Consider the following 14669-nt stretch of genomic DNA (forward strand, 5'->3'; position numbering starts at 1 on the left):
CGCATTTTGGTCCGACTCTTTCCCATACAGAAAATCGTGACAATTGTCTTTGATCTGGCGAACTCACTAAACACAAATGCTTTGTAACTTATATCTGAGTGTCTTAGTGTGCCACAGGCTATCTGTAAAAACAATTATAATAAATGTGCCGTCTGGTTTGCTTAATATAAGGATTGTGAAATTATTTATACTTTTAGTTTTGATACCTAAGTATATTGAAACCAAACATATTTAGACTCAAAATTCTAGTATTTTACTGGGTGACTTTCACTTTTACTTGAGTCATTTTTCTATTAAGTTATCATTAATCTGTAATTCATGAAGTCATTAGAACAGAGGGAGAATCTGTGACTCTGAGCAGCAAATATGATAATATTTGGCTTTACTGGTACTGCATTATTATAACCAAGTACCCATAAGTTCCCAGACAATGTATTAAATTCTTCACTCTTTAATCAGTAGTTTTCTATTCCACATGTTTATATCAGTTGGAAAAGCATTTGGGAAAATAATGTGCAACAATGTTATTGTTTGTAGTTGGTCCTATTCACAATTCACACCTTTCTGTGGTGTAGTATGAAAGTCAACCTGAAGGGGAAAACCTAACAAAGCACACACATCCCTGAATCAAAGGATACCATACAGACAGACACCTCCCCATGGTCTACTACTGCATGTAATACAGAACCACATGAAGCATCTACAGTAGGACAGAGGGTGTCAAAGCTCTGTGATAGATCAGCATTGTTCTGCTCCTTACCTTTTCCACTTCAAACTGATTGACTAGTCATGAGAAATTGGCTGATCCTGCATGTTCTGGCTGCATGCTGCTTTGGTATAACATCACTCAGTTTCTCTTTCTGTGTCTTTGTTTATTTTATTTATGTACACTGTTATTACAGGATGTAGCTCCTATCATTTGTTAAATTAGTTTGACTCTTTATTTTTCCTCACAGAACTGATAGCTGGGGATCACATTACTTCTTTAAGCCATGAAGTCATCAAGTCAGAGGGAGAATCTGTGACTCTGAGCAGTTCATATGATACAAGCCAAAATGGACCTTGGCTTTGCTAGTACAGGCATTATCTTAACCAAGCTCCTCCGTTTCTACTCTATAAAGGTGCCAGATTAAGTACAAGTGAACGTATCCCTGATAAGAGATATACATCCAAAGAGTCCCAGAAATCAACTGAATTGATTATAACAGGCTTAACCCTGGCAGATACAACTGTGATACAAAATGTATAAGACACTGTACCAAAACTTGCAGACGACAATGTTTTGTTGTGCGGAGCATAATTATACATCATCCACAATTTGATATATGGCAGAGGTTTAGATCAGAGCAGTGTGGTCACACCTATGCTGTGTGCAAATACCAATACTTATTCTTCACTCTAGTTAGTAGAGATTGGTGTGAGGGTTTTGACATGTATGGTAGTCAGGGAGGCCAACCCCCAGTCGTGGACCGCTAGATAGCTGGACTACCAGCAGGATAAGCACCCTGTCGTTGACCGGGGTTCAGTTGGCATCCAGGCAGGATCAGTGCCCATTCGCAGAGCGAAGTTGATAGCTGGCGTCCCAGCAGGATCAGCCCTCAGACCTGGACCGGAGTTCAGCTGGCCCTTAATGTTGTGTTTGATATTGGAGCGCCAAGGAATTCGCTGAAGTTGCTAAGCACTGTACTTCATTATCATTTTATCAGAAGGACATTATCTTTTATGTCCAAAGCTTTGTTTCATCGAACAACCACCTAATTGTTTTGGAATTGATTTCAGTAGAATACAAAAAGGTTACTCTGCACACGTGTAAATTTGGATGTTCTAAATTATTTTTGACCAGCAGATGCCACTAATGTACACTTTTCAACAAGGCCTCGCGTAATGAACATATTTGACACAATTGGCTTGACCGTCTCAACACTTCAGGAACGTAAAAAAAAAACACAGCTACCAGAAGTGCAAAGGAGTGAAGAAGAATGCTGTTTAAATACAATAATGGTGGTTGATGAAGCAATTGAATTCAAGTGAGTGAGGCAGGCTAGCTAATGAATATTGGATGCCAGTGCGCAAGTTGGCATGTTCACAACTCTGTGTAAATATATGGAGTTCCTGGCCATTCAGCTACATTCCAATATGGGTGTCAAAGCCCTTGTAGGGAGTTTCTGCTCCAGGGCCGTATTCCAAAATAAATGTTGGTGCTCATATATGGAGTTCCTGCTCCGGCCGCATTCCAATATGGAAGTCTGAGTCCATGTATGGAGTTCCTGCTCTAAGGCTTCATTCCAATAAAGAAGAAGAACCCCATATATGGAAGTTCCTGTTGTGGATTAGGTGTGTCGAATGAAGCTGAAAGTATTCCCAAAACTGCATTGTAAACTACACTTGGTTCAAAAACTAATTGGGAATATGATAGTGTAACAATATTATTGTTTGTAGTTGGCCCTCCTCACAATTCACACTGGCTTGGTGGTATAGTATGAAAGTCAACCTGAAGGGGGCAACACAACAAAGCACACACACCCCTGATTCAGAGGATGCCATACAGACAGACATCTCCCCATGGTCTACTACTGCATGTAATACAGAACAACATGAAGCATCAACAGTAGGACAGAGGGTGTCAAAGCTCTGTGATAGATAGATCAACATTGTTCTGCTCCTTACCTTTTCCACTTCAAACTGACTGACTAGTCATGAGAAATTGGCTGATCCTTCATGTTCTGGCTGCATGCTGCTTTGGTATAACATCACTCTGTTCATCTGTCTCTTTCTGTGCACTTGTTCATTTGATTTATATACATTATTAATATATGTTGAAGATATATTTATCTTTTTTTTCAGGGTCCAGAGCAGAAGAGAATGTAAGACAGTCAACAGAAGATGTAATGGTCGTAGAAGGACAACCAACAACACTCACTTGTCAATTTGATACAGCTGATCTGTCACCAAATCTCTTCTGGTACAAACAACAAACAAATAGCAACCCCATCTTTATGCTGAGAAGGGATATTTTTTCACCTGGGGAAACTACTACTGAGTTCAAGGAGCGATTTGATGCCCGTCTGAATTTCACAGCAAAGTCAGTCCCCTTGATGATCCAGAGGGTGCAGCTGTCTGACTCTGCTGAGTACTACTGTGCTCTGAAGCCCACTGTGACAACAGGATATACAGCCCCCTTACAAAAACTACAGGTTTTACGTGTCCATTGAAACATACAGTACCCCTGAAAAGCACAAAATGTATTTCAATATACTTTATGTACAGTAGTAGATCTGAATTAGATACTCTGTAGGCTACATGAGTGTTTGTAGATTAATTAAAATATAATATCTGTAGTTTTTAACAACAATAAAATGTATGTTTATTATCCTCACTACAAGGAACATTCATTTAATTGACAATTGCTTTACACTACTTTTCATTTCATTTGTTGCTACCTGTAAGCTTTTCATTTTGACTAATGTACTGCAAAGAGAGCTAATAACTAATATCGACGAGGTAATATTTACCCATAAATTTCCATAGAGTCTTTCCACTCTTTGAACAGGCCCCTCCTTCATGTCTGTCAGTTGATGGTGATATACAGGCTGAGATGGACATGGAAGAGCGAGAGAGGATCTCTACCTCTTACTTTAACTCACAGTCACTCTCAGTGTGTTCTGTATAACCATGGTACTCTGTCTGATCATCTGGCTGGTTCTTGCTGTATTCTGCTTTGGTATGATGGAACCTTTTCTCTCATTGGTTCTATGTAATTGTTAATTAAAAAATGTATAATCACTGACTTTATGTTTTGTTTTTTATCTTCCAGAGTGTATAGGTGACAATGTCCAACAGCAACCAGGAAGTGTGATTGCTACAGAAGGAGGATTGGTAACACTGAGTTGTCAATACAACACCAGTGCTACTAATTTTGCCTATCTCTATTGGTACAAACAAGAAGCAAATGACTTCCCTAAACAAATGCTGAGCCGTTTTTCTACTGGATCTGGAGACAATGCTGCAGGGTTCAAGGAGAGATTCAATGCAAGTCTAAATGCCAAGACACAATCAGTCCCCTTGACGATCCAGAGGTTGCAGCTGTCTGACTCTGCTGTGTACTACTGTGCTCTGAGGCCCACTGTGACAACAGGATATACAGCCCCCTTACAAAAACACTGTGTGTACAGTACTTTGTGTTGTGTGCCATTTTTTAAGGGAACGTGTTACATAATTGAGGCAGAGGAAAGGAAATGCCTTTTATAGGTGACAATGAGAAACCAGGGGAGTCATTCTGTCATAACTCTACTTGTATTCACTCTTTTTACTATGTCAAATAACACTTACCAGCATACATTTAAGTATATGCACTAGTGGGTGAGATTGATGCTATTCTTCATATCCAATAACATAGCCAATGTAATTACTGGAGACTTGAGAAATATTACTGTGAAGGATATTTTGTCCATTTTTAATAAACTGAATAATGATTTTAATTGTATGATAATTTTCTGATAATAATTCCTGTTTTCATAAATGTTTTTGATGTGGCAGTCATGGGAATGACATTACTCCAACATCAGATAAGGTGTTTGGGTTGGAGGGTGATGTCATAAATCTGTCCTGTAACTACTCCTCTGTGAGTACTCTCCAGTGGTATCAACAGTACCCTGGATCGCCTCCCATCTTCCTCCTCCTCACTGGAGTGTCCTCAAACCCCTCTGTAGTGAAAGATAAACCTGCAGATCCTCGACTGTCTGTTAAACTGAACAATGAGAGAACCTGCATAGATCTGTAGATCTCCTCTGCTGAACTGTTAGACTCTACTCTGTACTACTGTGCCCTGGAGCCCACAATGAAACAAAACCCAGACAGACTGTACAAAAATGTGAACTAAAAACACCGACATCCCCTAAGAGAAACATGTCAATTATTAGGTTACCTTCAATAGACAAAAAATATACATGTAGGTTGGAAATGAACAGTGAATTATTTGTTGAAACAAATGAACAAATGAAAAAGTGACAGAAACTCATTCAGTTATACGAATATGTTGCAGGTTTAAACTGTAAATAAAGCTATAAAGATGAAAACAAAAATTCCTGTCTATTAATTCCTGTCTACATATCTTACAGATATGCCCTTCAAGCAATGTTTCCCGTATGACATCACAGTAGACAGGACAGGTCCTTCTGCCAACTCTGTTGACCTAAAATGAAGAAAAGAAATATAGATAAATAACAGTTTTATCCAATAACAGAAAGAGGGAGACTAAGGTAATAATATTTCAGTGCTGCCCTGCATTTTGAGGATGTGACAGTGGAATCAAGTAGCAACAAGAAGTCTGTTGTTTCTTCAGCTCATCTGACAACTCTCTGTATTTTGGGGTGGGGCTTCAAAGGTTTGAGAAGAGATGGTATATTCAAAACTAGACAGAGGAGGATGTTTTTTTTAGTATACACAAATATTGCTGTGCTGTGTGTTATCAAACTTCCAGTTTCAGCCACAATGTCAATCCCAACATTTATTTTGCTTTTAGTAGTTGCATGTAAGTGATCTATAATCTGTCAATTTCTATTGGTGTTATGTTGAATCTAAACTATGTGTTGATGTGTTGAAAATAGATCTATAACAGAGTAATAATAGAAGAATAACATGTTTTGCATCTCTTGCAGGTGACAGTAATGGTCAGACCATTGAACCAATCAGAGAGGAGGTGTATGCACCAGCAGGTAGTAATATTACACTTTCATGCACCTACTCATCTGCAGTCTCTCTTCAATGGTATCTCCAGAACCCTGGATCAGCTCCTCAGTATATCCTGCTTATCCTGCATGGTGTCGGGTCTCCATCACGGGCTCCAGGTCTGGATCCTCGACTGTCAGTCAAACTAAATAATGAGAAGAACCGTGTGGATCTAGAGATCTCCTCTGCTAAAGAGGAAGACTCTGCTATGTACTACTGTGCACTGAAGCCCACAGTGAAAGGAAACCTACAAGCGCTGTACAAAAACCTAACCCGACACATTCTATACGTACATGACATGACCTACAGGTAATGATGCATCTCAAGGTTTTTCTTTTTGACAGGAAACCTGGTGGGTGTGTTTAAAAACCTACAACATGTGAAGAGGAGGAGCAACATTGTAAATGCCTACTTATTATTTCAGAGTCATAGCAGTGTTTTGGCTTTGCTGTTTTCTAAAATATACATTAATGTCTGATCTGTAACATAGATAAGATATCAGACAGAGTAGGAGATATTAATAATAATCTGAGTAAAAGATAATGTTTTGGGATTTTCACCCTCCAGACATTATTTCCTAAACTACTTAATGATGAAATGCCTATGTATGTTATGTTGTGAATTTGAACATGAAATATGTGTCTCTTGTAGATTATTCAGACGTTTATCGTATGATGTACCCTATGACTAATGAAAACTTGCTATGTCCTCATTGAGATTTTACAGATTTTAATACGCCTTATTTATACACTTTTGTAATAATTATGAAATGCATATTGTTATATTTGGTAGCATTTATTTATTTTTCCTTTGCCTCCAACCCCCTTCGATGTGTAGAACGGATGTGGGTGGGGCCAGGTCCACATAATGGTGCAACTTTCAAAAAATCCCAAAAGCTCTGCCGAAGGCCGTGTGGCCGATACGTAAGCTTATTAAAGATAGGTGATACTATCAAGAGCAGTCCGCTGTTTCCTTTTTCCTTCATCTTGTTCAATTGCTGCCATGCTCCTGCAAATTAGATTGCTCAGAGGTGCGAGTGCCTTTTGAATTTTGATCTGTAACATAGACCATGATGCTACTCTGTTATATTCTACTGATTTCAGCCCTTGTAGGTGATACTTTAGAGGATGATATTACTCCAACCAGTCCTGAGGAGTATTATTTAGAGGGTAGCAGAGTTAAGATCTCCTGTAACTATAAAGTAATAGCAGATATTCTGCTGTGCTATATACATTATTCTGGATCAGGTCTCCAATTCCTTTACCTTGTAACAACTGTCAATCATACATATGAATTGAGAGTTGATCCACAAGACATTCTACTGTCTGTTATACTGAACAGGGAGAGAACCTCTGTGTATCTGGAGATCTCCTCTGCTGAAGTGGCTGACTCTGCTTTGTAGTACTGTGTACTGAGGCTCACAGTGACAGGAAACCCAGACCAACTTCACAAAAACCTGACAGCTCATGATGAACTCCGAGTATGCATCTTTTAGAGCATGGGGGGCATCCTACTGTAGGATCATGAAAATAAATTATTAATGTGATCTCAGCATGATTCCTTGGGCCGTATTGAATCAGGTCGCTGGCCACAAACGGCCCCCGGGCCGTCTATTGCCCAGGCCTGACGTAGATCATAGCCAGTTGATGCTGTGCTTTTCATCTGTGCTGGTGCTTATTCTACACATCCTGTCATCTACAATGTTGTTCTGTTCACTATTACTCTTCTTTGACTTGATAGGTAAGTAATGATATTTTAGTTTAAGACACATAATGAATCGACCCACCCTCGCCTGTCTGTTAAACTGAATTTAGATAAGACCCATGTGGATCTGGAGATCACGTCTGCTGAAGTGATAGACTCTGCTCTGTACTAATGTGTACTGAAGCCCACAGTGACAGGAAACCCATAAACACAGTGCAAAAACCTGACAACATATACTGTAGAAATAATTCCATAACAGAAAACATTTCATGTTGGTGTCAAGAGGAGGGGCTGTATAATCAAAGATCCACATGTAGCTTATGTTATTGTTGAGGAAGTAGCTAGTTAGTCAGGTCTCTCAGTGCTGTCTATCGGTTTCTCAAAGGTCTACAAGATGTTTCCCTTCTCATTTGTTCTCTTTTCAGCTTTTTTAGGTGAGTTATTATATGAATTGAAATCTTTAAATTTAATCTTTCAGTGAACGAACTGCACAAAAACATGGTAATTCCACATTCATAATTTGTAAATGCCAGTTACAACTGCACAGTTGTACAGTTACAGATGTTATTTGACCAAAGATTTTTGAGGAAAACAGTTTTGGGGATTCAATAAACCCTTAGACTCCAGAAGAGCTTGTTCAGGAGGGAAGGAATGTCCATCTCTCCTGCAAATATGATGGCATTGTCTACAATCTACAGTGGTACCGCCAATATCCCAGATCCCAACCAGATTTCCTCTTGTACATCACACCAAAGTGGTCTCGTCTGACAGTTTCCATTGACAAAGTGGACAAACGTGCGGATCTCTTCTGATGATGTGACAGACTCTGCTCTGTACTACTGTGCCATGAAAACCACAGTGACAGGAAACAGTGACACTGTACAAAAACCTGTCAAGAACCATGGGAGGAAACAGACATCCTGTATGACATACTTAAGTATGGTGGAAGGTGGCCGAGCTACAGCGGTGTTTGTCAGACCATGAGACGTCCTGAAAATCGATCTTCTCACAAATATGTCTGTAGCGTCAGTCGATGTGCCTACTTCTTTTTGTGGCGTGCCACTAATGTGACCCCACTGTGGAAAGGGTAGATTCTAACGAAAACAATGGAGAATTTAAGAGATGTGGGGGGGAAAAACGTATATATATATTTTCTGAGCTTTCTTATATTTCATAGCAAAACCATTGTCTAACACTTGTATGTGTCATGAATTTTTATAGTTAATATTTCTTTTTTTGAATTTGGCGCTCTAGAATTTCACTGGATGTTGGCCAGGCTAGCGTCCCACACCCCCTAGTGAGGTTAAAGGACTGACACTTCATTTTTTGCCATTTATGAATGTGTTATTAAATCCGTGTCTATGGGATTTTGGTAGTATAGGGCAAATTCTATATTTTATCAAATCATCTTGTTATATACTTTATACCTAAAGGTGTTCTAAAATTCCAAATCAAGTAGCTGAATGATCCATTCAGTATGTCCTGAGAAGAGATAGTTATGAAGAAGGGAGAAATATTGATGAGCTTAAGAAGAGTTTTGATTCCAGGCTGAATTTCACTTCTAGCTCTGTCCCCTTGACTATCCAGAGGTCGCAGTTTTCTGACTCTGCTGTGTACAACTCTGCTCTGAGGCCCATTGTGACAACAGGATATACAGCCCCCCTACAGAAATGAGTGTATCCTTGGCACCAGTGTAAAAAAAATGCAAGCCTTACATCTGTGGTGGCAGGGCTGTACACCTCACACAGTGACACACAGAAGGATATTTCAGAGGAGAGTGAATGCATGCAAACATCAGTCTGAAGATGGAGAAATCAATCAGTGTATTGATCATTCTGATTACGACTATAGGTAAACAATACCTAAACATTTTAACTCCTTGCATGCTTATAATCAGATTATTACATTATGGTATTGTTAGTAAAACATCTTTGTTGGAGTAAAGTCATTTAAATGTGAATAACTTAGTTGATTTCTAAAAAGACTTAAAAATAAGCATGTGTTTCAATCACTTTAATTATTTTATTTATTCTGCAGGAATGGTATATGGAGATAGTGTGACTCCTGACAAGAAGGAGTACACCCCCACTGAGAGATCATCAGTATCTCTGAGCTGTACATATGAAACAAGCAGTGAATATGTTTCCCTTTACTGGTACCGACATTATTGTAACCAGGCTCCTCAGTTTCTACTGTATAAAGGTGCCAGATCATGGAGCTCTGATGAACACATCCCTGATAAGAGATATACATCCACAACATCCCGGACATCAACTGAACTGGTGATAACAAACCTAACCCTGGCAGACACAGCTCTCTATTACTGTGCTCTCAGGGAATATACACAGTGATACAAAGTGTATAATACACTGTACAAAAACCTGCAGACCAAAATGCTTTGTTGAAGTGGAACCACATTTGATGTCATGATGGCAGAAGTTAAGATCAGAGAACTGTGGTCACACCTGTGCTGTGTGAAATCACCAGGTGATCTAGTAGGTATGTACTCACTTAGTGGTGTACTCACTTGTTGCCAGCGGTTTAGACATTAATGGCTGTATGTTGAGTTATTTTGAGAGGACAGAAAATGTACGCTGTTATACAAGTTGTACACTCACTACTTTACATTGTAGCAAAGTGTCATTTCTTCAGTGTTGTCACATGAAAAGATATACTCAAATATTTACAAAAATGTGAGGGTGTACACACTTTTGTGATATACTGTACATAAGTAACATACCAACTGTTTTTTCAATTTTCGCCTAAAATAGCACACCCAAATCTAACTGCCTGTAGCTCAGGACCTGAAGGAAGGATATGCATATTAGTGATACCATTTGAAAGGAAACACTTCGAAATAGTGGAAATGCAAAATTAATGTAGGACAACATAACAAATTAGATCTGGTAAAAGCTAATACAAACAGAAAAACTTTATTTTTTGTTCCATCACCTTTGAAATTAAAGAGAAAGAAACTCAGCAAAAAAAGAAATGTCCACTCACTGTCAGCTGAGTTTATTTTCAGCAAAATTAACATGTGTAAATATTTGTATGAACATAACAAGATTCATTAACTGAGACATAAACTAAACAAGTTCCACAGACATGTGACTAACAAAAATGTAATATTGTGTCCCTGAACAAGGGTGTGGGTGGTCAAAATCAAAAGTAATAGTCAGTATCTGGTGTGGCCACCAGCTGCATGAAGTACTGCAGTGCATCTCCTCCTCATGGACTGCACCAGATTTGCCAGTTCTTGCTGTGAGATGTTACCCCACTCTTCCACCAATGCACCTGCAAGTTCCGGGTCATTTCTGGGGGGAATGGCCGTAGCCCTCACCCTACGATCCAACAGGTCCCAGACGTGCTCAATGGGATTGATATCTGGGCTCTTCGCTGGCCATTGCAGAACACTGACATTCCTGTCTTGCATGAAATCACGCACAGAACGAGCAGTATGGCGGAGGATGGATGTCTTCCCTGTAAAGCACAGCGTTGAGATTGTTAGCAATGACAACAAGCTCAGTCCGATGATGCTGTGACACACCACCCCAGACCATGACCAACCCTCCACCTCGATCCCGCTCCAGAGTACAGGCCTCAGTGTAACGTTCATTCCTTCGACGATAAATTTGAATCCGACCGAAACCCCTGGTGAGACAAAATCGCAACTCGTCAGTGAAGATCACTTTTTGCCAGTCCTGTCTGATCCAGCGATGTTGGGTTTGGCCCATAGGCAACGTTGTTGTCGGTGAGGTCTGGCCTTACAATAGGCCTACAAGCCCTCAGTCCAGCCTCTCTCAGCCTATTGCAGATAGTCTGAGCACTGATGCAGGGATTGTGCGTTCCTGGTGTAACTCGGGCAGTTGATGTAGCCACCCTGTACCGCAGGTGTGATGTTCGGATGTACCGATCAAGTGCAGGTGTTGTTACACGTGGTCTGCCACTGTGAGGACGATCAGCTGTCCATCCTGTCTCCCTGTAGCGCTGACTTAGGCATCTCACAGTTACGGAAAATGTATTGCCCTGGCCACATCTGCAGTCCTCATGCCTCCTTGCAGCATGCCTAAGGCACGTTTACGCAGATGAGCAGGGACCCTGGGCATCTTTCTTTTGGTGTTTTTCAGATTCAGTAGAAAGTTGTCATAACTGTGATCTTAATTGCCTACCAGCTGTTAGTATCTTAACGACTGTTCCACAGGTGCATGTTCATTCATTGTTTATGGTTAATTGAACATGCATGGGAAACAGTGTTCAAACCCTTTACAATGAAGATCTGTGAAGTTATTTGGATTTTTACGAATTATATTTGAAAGACAGTGCCCTGAAAAGGGACGTTTCTTTTTTGCTGAGTTTAGAATATACAGTAGGTGTCCAGGTACAATTTTGATTTTGGCCACTAGATGGCAGAAGTGAGTATAAATAGTTTCAGATTGATCCAGTGAAGCATTGCAATTCTGCACAATATTTAAAAAAGAAAAAGTATAAGTCTGCCCAAATGTGCTGAATTGGTCAATTGATACATTTTCAAGTACATAACTATAGACAACATACAAAGATGATATGGTAATACAAAATGTAAGTTTATTACACTCCCAGGAATGTCATACATGATGGATTATTAGCTTCTTCACTAACTTTCACACATTTAGCCGGGCGGGGTGGGCGTGGAGTCAGAGGCAGCAGGGGTTCAAACTGTTCCTACATTTAATGTAAACATCGATTTACCAAGACACAGAACAAAGGCCAGGTTTCCTCCTGTACATCTCAGGTACAGTGTTTATAAAGAAAACAGATCCTCTGAACACTCAAATATCTGTCAAACTCAATGAAGAGAAAAAACATTTGGATCTGGAGATCTCCTCTGATGAAGTGACAGACTCTGCTCTGTACTACTGCACTGTGAGGCCCACATTGAAACCTACAAACACTGTACAAAAACCTCAGTAGAGACCAAGTCAGCAGGGATTTATCCAGTTTCTGCTTGAAATGGTGTCTAACCTTTTAGACATCAAAACACTAATAAATGTCTCCTGTATGTTAATTTCTCCTGTAAATTAAGCTTATGACTCAAATCCTTCACCCGTCTTTAAAATGATCTGAGCATTTACAGATTGTGTAAATTTGATGTATATTCCTATTCTGCTCGTCAAACCTTTTAATCCCCTCATATACATCAGTGGAGGCTGTTGAGGGGAGGACGGCTCATAATAATGGCTGGAATGGAGTGAATAGAATGATATCAAACATGGATTCCATGTGGTTGATACCTTTTCATTGTCTCCATTCCAGCCATTACTATGAGCCGTCCTCCCCTCATCAGCCTCCACTGATATACATACAATATGCATTGTTTATGTGACATCATCATGTGACATCATTGCTCTCAACATGCTCAGTGGTTTGGACCTCTGGTTGTAAATCCATGTGCTGCACTCTTTAGAGGAGCATACCTGAAGCCAACTGACTGATAACGGACAAGACAAACATAAAAGGATCTTACACTGTTTTGGTCTGGGTCACGAGATACGAAAAATAATTCAATTTCACATATCGTCATGTTGTAATATTTCATTGTTCATGTGATGGATTAGTGTCCTTTAAATTGAAATGTGCACAGCATACAATACAAAAAAATAGACAATAGAATGATTATAGACCTTGTCATTCTCCGAACTTCCTCAACATTTAAATATGGTAAGCAAGTGTAAGTAGCAAGTTTAAAATAATAATAAATTACCAACAAACAGCCGTTTCTGCAGCTCCTGGCTGATCTTCAGGTGAAGTACCTTCTTATCCTACATGTGCCTCCCATTACACCTTCTCAAGGACAGATTCATCTGGCCCAAGTGAGCTAGGTAGCTCGTCCACTGAGATGTTCTCTCTGCCTCCTGATCAGTTATATGACACATGTTCTTTGTCTGTGCTCCTCCTGTAGACTGCCCTCCACAGTTATGAAGTCCAGTGACAAGGATTTGATACACTGCCGATTTTGCAGGTTTTCCTACTTACAAAGCATGTAGAGGTCTGTATTTTTTTTAAATCATAGGTACACTTCAACTGTGAGAGACAGAATCTAAAAACAAAAATCCAGAAAATCACATTGTATGATTTTTAAGTAATTAATTAGCATTTTATTGCATGACATAAGTATTTGATCAACTACCAACCAGTAAGAATTCCGGCTCTCACAGACCTGTTAGTTTTTCTTTAAGAAGCCCTCCTTGTTCTCCACTCATTACCTGTATTAGCTGCATTTGTTTGAACTCGATACCTGTATAAAAGACACCTGTCCACACACCCAATCAAACAGACTCCAACAACTCCACAATGGCCAAGACTAGGGAGATGTGTAAGGACATCAGAGATAAAATTGTAGTCCTGCACAAGGCTGGGATGGGCTCCAGGACAATAGGCAAGCAGCTTGGTGGTGAGAAGGCAACAACTGTTGGCGCAATTATTAGAAAATGGAAGAAGTTCAAGATGACGGTCAATCACCCTCGGTCTGGGGCTCCATGCAAGTTTTCACCTCATGGGGCATCAATGATCATGAGGAAGGTGAGGGATCAGCCCAGACATACAATACAGGACCTGGTCAATGACCTGAAGAGAGTTGGGACCACAGTCTCAAAGAAAACCATTAGTAACACACTACGCCGTCATGGATTAAAATCCTGCAGCGCACACAAGATCCCCCCTGCTCAAGCCAGCGCATGTCCAGGCCCGTCTGAAGTTTGCCAATGACTATCTGGATGATCCAGAGGAGGAATGGGAGAAGGTCATGTGGTCTGATGAGACAAAAATAGAGCTTTTTGGTCTAAACTCCACTCGCCGTGTTTGGAGGAAGAAGAAGGATGAGTGCAACCCCAAGAACACGATCCCAACCATGAAGCATGGAGGTGGAAACATCATTCTTTGGGGATGCTTTTCTGCAAAGGGGACAGGACGACTGCACCGTATTGAGGGGATGATGGATGGGGCCATGTTTCACGAGATCTTGGCCAACAACCCCATTCCCTCAGTAAGAGCATTGAAGATTGGTCGTGGCTGGGTCTTCCAGCATGACAACGACCTGAAACACACAGCCAGGGCAACTAAGGAGTGGCTCTGTAAGAAGCATCTCAAGGTCATAGAGTGGCCTAGCCAGTCTCCAGACCTGAACCCAATAGAAAATCTTTGGAGGGAGCTGAAAGTCCATATTGCCTAGCGACAGCCCCGAAACCTGAAGGATCTGGAGA

At 40.3% G+C, this 14669-nt stretch overlaps 1 long non-coding RNA gene and 1 pseudogene across 1 annotated transcript; both read left to right on the forward strand.

Moving 5' to 3' along the window:
- Nucleotides 1-5276: 5276 nt before the first annotated feature.
- LOC110530290 (uncharacterized) lies at nt 5277-5783 on the forward strand. The gene is made up of 2 exons (XR_016482746.1): nt 5277-5530; nt 5658-5783. It is a non-coding gene; the product is annotated as an uncharacterized LOC110530290 (long non-coding RNA).
- A 1442-nt stretch (nt 5784-7225) lies between these two features.
- Nucleotides 7226-13399, forward strand: LOC149982068 (T cell receptor alpha variable 38-2/delta variable 8-like; annotated as a pseudogene).
- Nucleotides 13400-14669: the final 1270 nt, after the last annotated feature.

Source organism: Oncorhynchus mykiss, chromosome 8 (genome assembly GCF_057628025.1).
Source record: "Oncorhynchus mykiss isolate SJ-2025 chromosome 8, ASM5762802v1, whole genome shotgun sequence".
Classification (NCBI taxonomy): domain Eukaryota; kingdom Metazoa; phylum Chordata; class Actinopteri; order Salmoniformes; family Salmonidae; genus Oncorhynchus; species Oncorhynchus mykiss.